This window comes from Capra hircus, chromosome 11 (assembly GCF_001704415.2).
Source record: "Capra hircus breed San Clemente chromosome 11, ASM170441v1, whole genome shotgun sequence".
Lineage (NCBI taxonomy): Eukaryota > Metazoa > Chordata > Mammalia > Artiodactyla > Bovidae > Capra > Capra hircus.
This window is the reverse complement of record NC_030818.1, coordinates 94,217,391-94,229,619: the sequence shown is the minus strand read 5'-3', so window position 1 is coordinate 94,229,619 and position 12,229 is coordinate 94,217,391. Positions and strand designations below refer to the sequence as shown.

The window sequence follows — 12,229 nt, the reverse complement described above, 5'->3', positions numbered from 1 at the left end:
TGGCAGCCAGGCTGATACATTCTGTGCAAAATGGGGCATCTTTATGAAAACCTTTTCTGGAATGATCAGAGCAGTCTTAATGAAGCCTCAGATGAGGAAGCTGGGGTTCACAGGACCTCATCCTCTGAAAATGTGTTTTAAAAAGAAAAAAATCACACAAACTGTTTAGCAGCCTTTGGGATTTATGTAGCACCTCTCTTGTGATAAGCCAGTCCCAAAATGTTGCCTATTGCTAAATGGTTAATCTTACACACAGGAGGAAAGGTGAGCTTTCTCAGTGCTTCTGTTTATTAAATAGCCCCTGTTCTAATGACAACAGCGTCCTTTCTTTTGGGCAACCCCAAGCAACTCTACAGATATTACTTCCCACTCGGCAGACCTTTCGGGTGTTTTTAGAGACATGTCTCCTGAATATGATTTTCCAAATATTTTTCCTAGATCTTGAAGTTGTTATGGACCTTTAGGGCTCCTTGGCTCTTGGGCAAGACAAATCACAGTAATGGCTGCCCCTTTACTGCCCATATGTTTAAGACCCCCTGTCGTTTGTTTGAAAAGTTAAGAGATTTTCACAGTGAAGGTGCCATTTCTGAAATTTAAAGTGTTCCTTTTCACCGGGAGATAAGTTCACTCTGATTAAGTCCGTAATTCTCACTAAGCCATGTTTATGGGGGCAATAAACAATGTTTCAGCATGCTTGTTAAATTGGGTTTCCAACCTCTCCACTCTTTAAAAATTGACATTTCAAATAAAAGGCAGGTGGAGATGGGAGTCCAGGTTTGCTGTGGTTAGTGATGAATGAATGATGGCAAGTGGCAGTTGTGTGGGAGGAAGGAGGGCCCTCTTCTCTGAAAGGGTGACCCCAAACCATTTTGGGGCTAGGGAATCATCATCCCCTTAAACCCCAAGTGAAACTCTTAAATTTAAGTTTCATCATTTCAAATTGGATGGATACTAGTTTTGAAATACTGCTGGATGCATTACACTCACTATTTAACTTTCACAAGTTTGTGCGTTAGAGGTAGTGGCTTTGCTTTACAGATGATGAAATTTGGGTACAGAAAGGTTAAGTAACTCATCCAAAGTCATACAGCTAATTATTAGTAGGATAAGAATTCAAACCAAATTATTTTGTTGTGTGAGTGTACAGAGAAAAATGATACCAGCCCTGCTTTTCGGGTCTGTTTTTTATTATATATCTAGCCTCTGATAAATATATCCATGGAGGTTACAAAAGAAATATATGACCTATGTGAATGTCCTCAGTTTTTGGTAAACTAGAAAAGGAGAGGAGGCTCCACAGAGAGGACAAGAGGACCAGGCTTTGGGGACTGGCAGTCCAGAGCTCAAATCCTGGCTCTGCTGTTTCTCAGGACCTGGAACAAGAGCTTCATATTTTTCTTCTGTGAGATGGGAATAATAATACCTATTTCATGAGGTTGCTTTGAGGATCAAATGAAATCATGTATTTTTTAAAAATGTAGTGTTTTCAAACTCTACAATATTTTATAGATGACAGTGGTGTTGTTGCATTGTATGTAAATATAGTAAAATGAGTTACTTTAAGGGAAAAGTGACAGGCACACATGAATTAATTAGAAACATCACTAATCAAGTTTTAATTGGGGAGCCAAATATGTGTTGCCCACTGTACTTGGCTTAGGACCAGAGAAGGCCACTTTCTGTGGGAGCAGAAATAGGAAGGTTTTGTAGAAGAGCAGAGCCTTGCAGGATAGAGATAATCCATGGTGATCCATGTCTTGGCCATCTTCATGTCTTTCCAGGTGCTCTTCCACTTCATCTCTTGTTTGCATTTTGTAGCAGAGGTGAATGGTATTGATACCTTCCTCTTCCTCTTTTTACAAATGAGGAAACTTAGTCTCTAGCAGTCGGAAGGGTGTTTCAGTTTGGGGTAAAACCTCAGCTGTGTCATAGATGTACATAGACTCATGCCTTCATTCTGGTGGAACAGAGGAAAGGCCAGGGGGATAGTGGTACTGTGTTGGGTGGGCTTCTAAAGTGAGCCGCAGAGCTGCCGAAACCAAAGTCTTAAAAGGAGGCGGGCCAGCGCTGACTGAGCTTCTGCTATGTGGCTGGCCCTCTATGAAGCTCAATGCCCTACCATGACTCCTTTTAACAATCCTGAAGGTGAGCATCAGGTCCCAGTCTCACAGATAAGGAAATTGTTGCTGGAGGAGGAAAGGGCCTTGCCTAAAAAAACTACCTGGCTGGTGAATGAGTGAGCCAGGATACCAGCCTTGAGAGTCTGCAGCTGTAGCCCATGACCATCCTGAGGAGGCAGCTGGGCAGGCTCTGTGTGAATGGAGATGTTTCATCAAAGTGAGGTCTTTTCTACCTCCTATGACTGTGCCTTTTCTTAGTCTTATTGATTATAGTTTACTCCCTCTCCCCCACAACCCAACACAAGTAGGCTGGGAACCTCTTGAGTTTAGAGATCACCTTTTAGTCATGCATTGGGTTGACATGACTAACCAAATGGGTGAATGGATGGATGGTCAGAAAAGGAGGAAAAGCCCATTGGAGAAATAGCCCCTTTGCTGACCTGGGTTGAAAATCTCTTGAATTTTTTAATGAGAATCAGTGCTTATTACCTTGTGAAGAGAGGATTTGGCCTGAGCTGTGAGGTGCTTACACACTTCCCTCCCCTGCCAAGTTTCTGTTTCTGTTTAAAGCACCCTGGGAAATTCCAACAGTGTTTTCAGGGGTCCTCTGAACTGTCGGACTCAGATTTTTAATTTTGTGGAGCAGGAAGGAGCAAATCAGTGACTCCTGGCTCCAGAGGAAAAACCACTACGTTTATCAACTGCTTGGCAGCTCAGTGACCTTTGGGGCCAGAGAAAGGGAAGGAAAATGTCGCTCTTCCCTCCATGTGTATCTGAGATTTCAGGAGGGAATAGAGAGTTTAGAATACCTGAATATTTGCCTTTCCTCTTCCTGTCCTTTCCACTTTCCCTCTAATTTCTCTTTCCCTTCCTCCTAGGAGGCCAGCAGCTCCCCATGCTGTTCTTTGTTATGTTCTCATATACATGCGCATGTATTTGAGTACATTTAATATGGGCTGTATAGTGGAAGGAATACTGGCATGGAGAACCCAAATTCAGATCCTTTCTCTGACAAACACTATTTGGGAGAACATGAGCAAACTATTAATCTCTTTAGCCTCAGTGTCCTCATCCATCCAAATAGGTACAGTATTCTATAGCAAACCCTTTCCCTTGAAAATTTTAATGGTGTCTGGACCAGCCATCAAGCTGCTTGATTCCTCTTGTGTGTCCCTGACAAACATCTGTTAAATTACAATTGCTCAATATGTTTGTGATGGAAACAGTGTCAGAGCAGTTAGCAAGATACACTGGGTAATAGAGAGTTTTTGATGTTCATCTGAGTTCAGTGTTATCTCCACTGCTGCTAAGCTGTGGACTTTGGACAAATTATTTTGCCTCTCTGACCCTGCATTTCCTCAATTCTGCACAAGCATGTCATGAGGCAGCGTGCACGCTCAGTCGTTTCTGACTCTTTGTGACCCCTTGGACAGTAGCCCGCCAGTCTCCTCTGCCCATGGAATTTTCCAGCAAGAATACTGGAGTGGGTTGCCATTTTCTGCTCCAGAGATCTTCCTAACTCATGGATTGAACCGCGTCCCGTGCGTCTCCTGCACTGGTGGGCAGATTCTTTACCACTGTGCCACCTCCACAGGGTGTCATAAGGATTGCATTAAATGGTACAGGTAAGGGTCAGGCCACAGGAGAAACACATCACCTGGGAGCTCTCATTTTGTTGTTCTGGGAGTCAGTCGTCTGATGGATGCAGAGTCTGTAACACAGTCCCTGTTCCTGTGCAGGCCCCTGTAAGGTGAGCTCTGCCTCAGACCACACGTAACCAGCCTTTTAAGAGGTGACAGTGTGAAGTCCAGCAGTAGTTGTTTAGGATAAAGTTTAGATTGGTGAACTATTAAGATGCAGATTTTGGTTTAGTTTTAACCATATTCCATACTTTTCAAAACTTAAAAATAGAAAGAAAGCTACCGAGAAGTTACACCTAAGTGAGACATAAACTGCAGTGCCAGGAGCCGTATCAGTTGTGCCTTTCTCAAAAAGAAACGAATACTGGGTTTTCCACGTAATGCCAAAGCAAAGCACCTTGAGGGCTTGATAATGCTCTGATTTAAGAGGATAGATGCATCCTCTTGAAGCAAAGTGTCTTTTCAGGAAGTCAGTCTAGACCCGTCCCCTTTGCTTGGTGGTCTAGATGCTGGTGTCAGAGGTGCTGTCTCAATTGCTGGTTCAGCCATTGGAGAGGAGACTGCTTACAAACCTGGGGGGTCCCTCTAGCAGGGAGAAGGCCTGCCTGTAGCCAAGACCAGCATCCTAGGCAGATGGGAACTTGGTCACTTAGGTTTAAAATAAATGTTTCTCTCTCTCTCTTTTTTTTTTTTTTTCTTTTTTACTTAATCCTGTCATAATCCTGTGCAGCACATGGTCAGGGCCCCATTTTATAGAGAAAAAACTGAGGTTCAACTACGTTTAAATAACCTGCTGTAGGTCCTGTAAGTAGGAATTAAAGAAGGTTAAACCCAAAGTCCAATCTGACCCCTACTTAGTCCTGTTACTCTCCCAAAGCAGGCTGACTCAGGACTGCACAGGTCTCTTGGGAGGTACCCAATAATATTGCTGCTTTTCTCCTCACTGGAGAAGGGGACAGGACTGACTGAAAAAACCATAGGTGTCTAGGAGGGGTCTGCCTTTGCAAACAAATTTTCTGACAGTGAGATATAGTCTAGATTGGATCCTTTTTATTTGTAGAATTATTACTGTACTGCTTTCATAGTAACAATAGGCAATACCCAGTGCTTATTATATGCCAGACACTATTATAGGTACTATATGTATATTAACTCATTTAACCACCATAACAATCCAGTGAAGTCTATATTATTTGCTTTCTGTAATCATTTTGCTGAAGTATGAGATTTATAGGAGGTGTACACTCATCTGAAGTGTAGAACAAGTTATTTTAAAGCAGCTATTTTAAAGTTATTTTAAAGCACCACCAGATCAACTACGAGCCCCCGAAGCCCCTCTTGTACCCCCTTGTAGTCATTCTTCCTCTGACCCAAGGATAATGATTGTCCTGGGTGTCAGGACTATTTTAATCTCATCAGACATATGAGGAAACTGAGGCACAGAGAGGTTAAAGGGTTTGCCCAATAACTGGTGGAGTTGGGACTTGGACTCGGGCAGTTCAGGCTCCAGAGAATATGCTCATGTCCTCAGGGAAAGAAGACATAGCCAGGAGAAGAACGATAGGTTGGAGTAGTTTTTAATGGCATAAAATCATAATAGTGGAGTCATTGGCCTTTTCCTTTGGTCTGAAAATCAGTTGTTCACATTCATACAGTCTTGGAATTCTAGTCTTACTTTCAAATTGCAAGGATAGAAACTTGCGTTTGAGAGCCTTCCATATATTGCACTTATTGCAACCGGATGCTGTGTTAAATTCCTTACATGTATTATCCCACAAGGGGCTTTCTTGGTGGGTGGCTTAGATGGTAAAGAATCCACCCACAATGCAGGAGATCTGGGTTCAGTCCCTGGGTTGGGAAGATCCCCTGGAGGAGGGCATGGCAACCCACTCCAGTATTCCTGCCTGGAGAATCCCCATGGACAGAGGAGCCTGGCGGACTACAGTCCATGGGGTCGCACAGAGTCAGACACGACTGAGCAACCAAACACAGCACAGCACATTATCCCACTTAAACCACCACACACCACTGGAGAGTAGGTAGTATTATCCCCATTTTGTAGATGAGAAAACTGAGACTCAGTAAAGAACTAACTGAAGGTACGCAGTTGCAGAGGCAAGACTTGAAGCTGGCTCTCTCGTTCTAGAACCCACATTTTAGCTACCATGGTAATGCCTATCTTACTTTTGTCAACTGTGAATTAATTCTACATGAATTAGTCATGATAATTTTACATGTTTATTGTTATTGTCATTATTGTTGCTATTCCCATCACACTTCCTTGTGCAGACTCATATTGAGCTTACATTGTCCACTGGGGCTCACACTGACATCTGTACCAGGCCTGCCTCCCAGTAGAGTGGGCCCAGCCGCAGTATTTCATTCTTCAGTTAATCAGCAATTGCCCTGTGTCAGGCACCATCCTGGGCACTGGAGTTGCAAAGATAAAAAAGATATAGCTCTGCCCTGATGATGGTCCTGGTGGAAGGACAGCAGAGAAGATTCACCATGCCCCGGCTCATGAATGCCATACATGCCACCTCACCGACCCACCCTCCCCACAGCCTCCATCCAAGATAAGGACCCCAGTGCTCAGCTGAGGCAGCAGAGACCGGCCTGGGCCTCTGCTCATCAAGGTCTAGAACCAGCTTCTTTGCTCCACCTCCAGCCCCCAGCTTCATCACCAGGGAAGCAGCACATGCTTTTGACCATTCTTTGGATCCCCTGCATTACCTCACCAGTGCAAACCCTTGCTCTTCATTTTATGACCTGATTCTAAGTCCTGCCTTTTGTCCCTTGCTGCCCAATCCCCTCCCTAGATAAACAGGGTCATCCCTATCTGTGTGGAAGATTGCTGTGGTTTGAACAAGTGCAGCTGATACTTTATATTTTAGCCAGCCTTGGGGACGACCCATTGGTTTCACACAATCAACTTTAGAAAGTAAGGTTCAGTGAAATCTCAACTAGAGAAGATCCACTGAAGGTGTAGTGGTTCTCAAGTGGACCCCACTTTTGTGTCGGGAAGAATATCAGGGGCGTTGGACTCTATATTTATCCTAAGAGGGTATGAGTGGAAAAAAAGTTTTAAAAATCCTAGGCTAGACAAAAAAAAGAAGGAGACCAGGAGCCAAACACAGCTGCAAATCAGAATGTACACTGTTGGTGGCTTGGGGCAGAATTACCTTTTCATGTGGCGTTTGGTTACCATCATTCAAATCTTGTTATTTTTCATGGTCTATTGTGGTTTTATTCTATATTCTGGACATAGCATTAATGTGTTGATCAACTCATTGTGTTATAACTTATGCACAACAAACGACCCATTTAAAGTGTACAATTCAATGAATTCTGGGTTTTATATACTACCAATAAAGATATAGAATATTTTCATCACCCTCAAAAGACCATTTAATTTACATTTTATTTTGTCTTGAGCTTCTCATGTGCCTGTCATTAGTCTAAGTGCTTTAGAAATGTTAGCCCATTTGATCCTCATCACAAGTGTGAGATGTAGGCACTGTTTATAGAGGAGAAAACTGAGGTGCAGAGAGGTGAAGTGAAATGTGCAAGTTTACACAGCTGGCAAGTGGTGGCGCTAAACGAGAGCTCAGACACGCTGGCTTCCGGATCCCATGCTCTTCCTGTCTAGACTCTGCTGCCTCTCCTTCATTCATGTCTTCATTCAGAAACTGCCTGCTGTGGGCCAGATACTGGGGTAGGAGCCGAAAGTTCAGAGATCTGTTTTGGTGGCCCCCAGAAGCCCACACTCCAGAGAAGGGATCAAATGCCTGGATTAATACTCTAGATGGATGTATTATTCTGGTTGTGGGAGTAAACCATAGGCTCACATGAGGAAAGGCAAACTGACTGCTCCCTCAAGCCCTCTGGGGTAAGGTTAGCCAGGCTTCGCTGAGGCTCCAAGAACCAAGAGGAAGAGGTGACAGGCAGGCAGGAGAGCCACTGTTGGCTGAATTCCCCTGTGGACATCCTGGGAATCTTGCTAACTCTATGTACATTTGCTCATCTAATCCTCACGAGAACTCTGTGAGGTGGGTACTACCATGATCCTCATCTAAAACCTGGAGAATTTATAAGGCTGAATCTGTATCTGCTCAGCTGCCCCTGACCACCTCACATACTGTGATTTTTTTTCCCTCTTTCTTGTCCTGAAAGAAAGAGGTCAGATTTCTGTGACAAAGCATAAAGGGAAAGACATTTTTGATTAACAGTGTTTATGGGAAGATGCCATTTTTGTGTGTTTCTCTGTGCAAGAAATGCCATTTGGAAAGCCGGTGTGCATGTCAGTATCTTTTTTATTTTTTTTTTTTTTTTCATTCTGAGAAAAAGCCTATAGAGTCTGGTGGGGGGAGGGTTTGCAGCTGGCAGGAGCTTTGGCATATGTTGTAACTAAAAAGAGAGGGAATGTGTTGGTGGGACGAGCTACCGGAGAGCTGTCTCGGTGTGCTGTGGTACTAGTAAGTGTTTTAATTGGGTAGGGTTTTTGGAGGACTATTTTGACATCTGCTCGTGTCTTTGCTGATTTTTCTTCACTTAGAGTAGGAAACACAAGCTGTGGGTAAAATGACTTTAAAATAATTGGAAGTAAAGATATCTCTCTCAAAGTCAAATTTGAGAGGGACACTCTTTAAGAAGTGGAAAGGAAATTCCACTTCGAGGAATCCATCCTAAAGCATAGGCTTCATGCCTACAGATTTCTTAACAATATTTATAATATTTTCTTAAAAACTGGAAATAGTCAATAAGGGGGCTTGATTGGGTTTGTTTCTAGGAAGTGGAACATTTTGTAGCAATTAGCAATGATCTTCACAAAGCTTTTAATGAAGTAAAATATAGCTTATGTTGTAATAAATGAGAAAATCAGAAAGAAACATTATGAATTGCTTCAACTGTGTTTTTAAAAGGAGATATTGGGACAGAGAGTTATGGAAGGAAATACACCAAAATGTTATCCCCAAGGGGAGGGTTAGGGTAACCATAGTTTTCTTCTTTGAACTTCTTTGTCTTTCCAATTTTTTTTAAACATATGTATTTTTTTTCACTTTTTATTTTATATTGGGGTGTAGGTGCTTAACAGTGTTGTGATAGTTGCAGGTGAATAGCAAAGGGACTCAGCCATATATATACATTTTACATACATAATTTTTATGATACAAAAGACAAGCGTCCTTTTGTATAAGAGGAAGCAAGCCCTGAGAGTGTTGGTGTAGCTGCATGCCCTATGTAGATACTTGTTCTGAAGTCTGAGCAGCTGATTTGAGGACGTCTTCAGAAAGAGTTATTCTGAGTTTAAAAGTCAGCTCTGTCGCTCCTTATCTGTGTGATTTGGACCAGTTTCTTTGACCTCTCTGAGCCTCCTCCTTTGATATCGCCCTCATAGCATGGTCAGGGTTAAAGGCAGGCATACAGTAATGGCCCAGTTTCCTTCTCCATCAGCACTACCCACCCCAACCCCCAGCTTAAGAGGTTTTGTGGGTTTTGTTTTATTTTTTGCCTTTTTTCCTCTTGTTTCCTTGAACCTTTCAAGGATAGGGCACCATCCGGCCAAGCTGGCCTCCGATTCTTTCCTTGGGAACATGAGCTTCAGGAAGGCCCTTGAGTCCACGCCAGCCCCTTTGGAAGAGGCCTTGCCACCAGGAGGGCAGCATTGTCCTATGAGAGGAAACTGTGCCGACCCAGCTCCTCCTGGAGCCTGGTGTGCAAGCATTTTGGTTACTAAGGGGACCCTGGCCTGCTAAGTCAGAAAAAAGGGCCAGGTTTTTTCCTCTTCTTCAGCCTACTGCCATTGTTCAAAAAGTAAACACTCCACACAGCTTAAGCAGCAAGTCCTCCAGCCAGGAGTGGGAAGAAATCAAAAGCCTGCTCCAGCCCAGCCATGGAGAGCCTACAAGGGCTGGTCTGTGCTGGGGGGCCCCACTGGGAACGCAGAAACAACACCCGATCCTGGTCCAGTATCAACAGCCTTGTCTCTGGGTCTTTCAGCGCAGCCTTCTCTCCAGTGGCCAGGCCTCTTGCCCCCAATCTGTTTGGGGATCTCTGGAGCTCTTTGGAGGTCAGATGAGGCAAAAATAGTGATTGTGGGGTGCAGCAGCCTGGAGTCCCTGGCTAAGTTCTGGAGCCCCCCATGACCCCTTCTCCCTTTCTGTGTCCAGTGCCAGGGTCTCTGCCTTTGAAGTGAGAGCCCAGCAGTTACCAGAAGGGACCAGAGGATTTTTGCCCTTAGGTCATTGCCACTATAGTTTCCAAACTGGGGTCGTGGCTGATGTGTATATTATAATAGCAATAATAAAAGCTACTATAAGGCTACTGTGTGCCCAGTGCTATGCGTACACCACTTCCAGTCCTCACAGCAGTCCACAAGGAAGAGGGCTAAGAGGGATAGTCACAGTTACCTTCTTGATTTTACAGATGAAGGGGCCAATTAGTAACCATATAACCTCGAGCAAGCCCCTTCACCTCTCTAAGACTCAAGTTTCTCATCTATAAAATGGTGACCCCTCATCTCTAGCTACTGCCGAGAATGAAAGAATCTGTGTGCAAGTGCTTTGTGAGCTCTAAAATGTGGTGTAAGTGGAAAAGGTTCTGATTGAGGCTGTTTTGGTCACTCTCTGCTTATGCACTGCTAAGTACTTAACCTGTTAGATTGCAAAGTAAGGCAGCTAAGGAGCTCCAGACAGTTCCTCATGAGTGTTAATGTTCTCAACTGTAAAATGGGATTGTGCTTTGTAAAATACTAGTTATCAATGCTGTTTGCTGCTAGCTTTTTACCCTGTGAATAAAGCAGTCAGTTAATATGAGCTTTGGGGTTTGGAGGAAAAAATAAACCTCTAAGTAGGCAATCTTGTCCCTCACCTGTGGCTCTCCACCCACAGGAAGCATTTAGTAAATGTATGAAGTGATTGATAGGTTTGTGGGCTAGCCCCTGGAGAAGTCAACAGCAGAAGAAATTTGAGGCTGCTGGTCTTGTTGAGTGGAAGAGTTCTAGGACCCTGCCCTCCGGGAGTATTGTTTCAGCCCTAGGAGGCTTCTGACCAGCATGGCTCCATCCTCCTGCTGACAAAAATCTCAAAATGTTTACTTAGGTACCAAAGTCTGTCCTTGAGGCTGGGATCTGAGGCAACAAACATCAACCAATATTAATGAGTGCTTACCAAGTGCCAATCATTTTGTTGAGTGCTGGTTATTATGCAGTGCTGAACCAAACTGATGAGCCCCTGAGGGAACCCACACCCCAACAGGGGGAGGCAGGCAGGCCAAGGGGTGCTAGGGCTCAGAGCAACAAGGATGGCAGAATTTGGTTTCTCTGGGGGTGTCTGAGAACAAGGAGGCTAAAGTGAGGGGCAAGGGCACAGGCTGTGTAGGTGGCCACTGCTGCGTTACCTCTGCCACTCACCTCACCTCCCTGAACCTCATTTTCCTCAAGTTACCTAAAATGAAGATAATAGGGTACACTTTGCAGGGATTGATAAAAAAATTAGTAAAGCATAGAACATGTGCTAGTAAGCATCTATTACACTGTAATTGTTGTCCTTTTCCAGGGCATTAGCAAACATAGGCTTTAGCCACCGTTGGGACATCCAGCTCCATCACTAACGCATACAGTGCTCTTGGACGAATTAGAAAAGGGCATCTCCTCTCTCCCTCCACCAGCACGTACCCCCACCTTCAACTGATGCCTGTCTTCAAGCTCGTGGGTTGGCAGATCTCGTCCTCAGCTTGGCTAGCTGGGCTTGCTGGGCAATGCACACCTGCACAGTCATACCCAGTAGTGCAGAGGTTGGCTAATGATGAAACTGACCCCTTCTACATAGGGTGACCATATAGCCCACCTAATGCTGCTGCCCTGGTATAATATACTCTTTCATATCCGCAAGTGTCCCAGTTTGGACCACAAGTTACAGGGTCTTTCTGCTTAATCAGGACAAAATGAAAGTTCCAGACTCTAAAGAAATGAGCTTTGATATATAATGGGGAAAGAAGATTGAAGGAGATTGGCAGTAGGAAGTAGGCGAGGGGAAGTAGAGGTAGATTCTAGCAGTGGGTAAATAATGTGATTGAAAACTAGCTTACTCATAGGCTTATACTTCTACAAACCATGGAGAGTTACTGACGGCTGGTGGGCTCTTGGTTTCTCCAGACCGTCCCTTCATCCTCTCACCAAATATGAACACCTGGTAGGCACAAGCCTCCCTTACCCTTCCTATTATTATACCAGTAGAATAATGGGTTATGGCCAGAACCTGAGAGCCATGATTCACTGGATTCCTATGGAAAATGGAACCAAATTGAAAGTATGACCTTTCTACTTAATGTTTAAGAGAAATGTTAATATGTTAACACTAGGTTGTACAACGTATTCCATACCCAAGAATGCCAAGATCTGAGAGAGATGGACAAGTAATCTTTGGTAAATGAGAAGAGATGGATGGAATGAGACTATGATAAGAGCTA

General features: G+C 44.0%; 1 protein-coding gene across 4 annotated transcripts in view; it reads left to right on the top strand.

The window, feature by feature from the left end:
* DENND1A (DENN domain containing 1A) overlaps nt 1-12,229 on the top strand; it is a 541,554-nt gene that overhangs the window by 341,995 nt on the left and 187,330 nt on the right. The window lies entirely within an intron of this gene.